This window comes from Trachymyrmex septentrionalis, unplaced genomic scaffold, assembly GCF_001594115.1.
Source record: "Trachymyrmex septentrionalis isolate Tsep2-gDNA-1 unplaced genomic scaffold, Tsep1.0 scaffold383, whole genome shotgun sequence".
NCBI lineage: Eukaryota > Metazoa > Arthropoda > Insecta > Hymenoptera > Formicidae > Trachymyrmex > Trachymyrmex septentrionalis.
The window spans coordinates 59,813-61,265 of NW_017305550.1; the positions used below are offsets into that span (position 1 = coordinate 59,813).

Genomic DNA, 1,453 nt, shown 5'->3' on the forward strand with positions numbered 1-1,453 from the left:
CGAGAGATAATAAAAAAGGTTTTAGATATACGATGCTTTGGACGCATATGCATAATTTTTATTTATTATATTATATATTGTTTTTTTTTACATTATATGTTATTTTTCATTTATCAATGTTATTAAATACACTGAATTTATAAATTAAAGTTTATAATATTAACATTGATCAAATTACTATGATATTTGAGAGTCTCAAACTATTATATACTATCGCTTCAAAATAGGTTAAGTTATCGCTCAAAATTCGACACTGTAATGATGCGGCGGATTAAGAAATAAGGATTCCAACCTATCAGAAACCGTGTATTCCAGTGTATCTAATATCTGATAGGTTGAAAGCTTTATTCCTTATTCCTAATTCTTTATTCCTTCTATTGTGGCTGCACCTTAAATCCTTTTCATGGATTTCAGTTGTTGGTGACAACAATTATGGTCATGTGATCCTTTTGACGCTAAAAAAAAAACTAGCATTTTAGCGGCGTATGAAAAGGATTCTTAAAGCGTGTTGTGTAAACATAGTAATTGTAGACGCCACTTTATAGAATTCCGCTGAGAATTTATTTTAAAGTAGCGATTTTGTGAGTAGCACATGTTTTGCATCGCCGTATTTCGTGGCTGTGACAGATTTCCTAACCTCAATAGTCGTTAACTTTTAAAATTTAACGTTTAATATCTCAATTCGGCACAGAGCAACACTTTTCGGTAATTATACAGTTTAGCATAATTACCTCAAAAATCATTAAAATTAGGCTTATTCAATGCGGTTTTGCATGAAATGAAAGAATCTGAAAAAAAACGTCGCTCTGCCCTATGATTCGAGATATTAAGCATTAAAGTTGATAACTATTGAGATTAGGAAATCTGTCATAGAGACAAAATGAAGATAATTTTTTAGAAGAGCTACCTTCAATTTTGATGAAATTAGGCTCATTCGTCGCATTTTTGCGTAAAATGAAAAAATCTGGTAAAAAAAATCCGGGACTATTCTGCGAAGCAAAATATTGAACATTAAAGTTGACTAAAGTGTTACGCGATTAATCTGTCATGTAGACAATGGAGTGTATAGATTAGTGCTTATTTGCGACTACACGCTGCCCCGAACAAAAATAAAAATAACATTCTAATCCGCTTGGGGCCTAACTGCCTAGAAGTTGTAACCTAGACAGTAAAAAGACCGCTCTAAAAAGACTGTTCTCATACTCCACTGTCTTCATAGGTTAGAAATATTCCAAGTGGACACTGTCTAGGCTGCAACTTCTATGCGGTTAGTCCCCAAGGCTCGTGTTTAGATTCTCCCCCGGGTGTTCTCCGGATATCATGTCATCCTTATTTAACGTTCGGTACATAACAAGGATAGTAATACCTTGGGTGAGAATCTAAACATAGTCTAACGGATAAATGTTTTTTTTTTGTTCGTAGCGGCGTAGCCGCCCTGAATCAATAAGCGCTA

General features: G+C 33.9%; 1 protein-coding gene across 2 annotated transcripts in view; it reads left to right on the forward strand.

Moving 5' to 3' along the window:
- The first annotated feature begins 510 nt into the window (after positions 1 to 510).
- The window catches only part of LOC108750922 (fas-associated death domain protein), a 7,097-nt gene continuing 6,154 nt past the window's right edge, over positions 511 to 1,453 (forward strand). The window contains exon 1 of one of the 2 annotated variants that reach the window (XM_018490797.1): positions 511 to 581. The gene's annotated coding sequence lies outside the window, so the exon portion shown is untranslated. Of the gene's footprint in view, positions 582 to 610; positions 706 to 1,453 lie in introns of those variants that run through there. The other variant, XM_018490798.1, reaches the window with a different exon arrangement.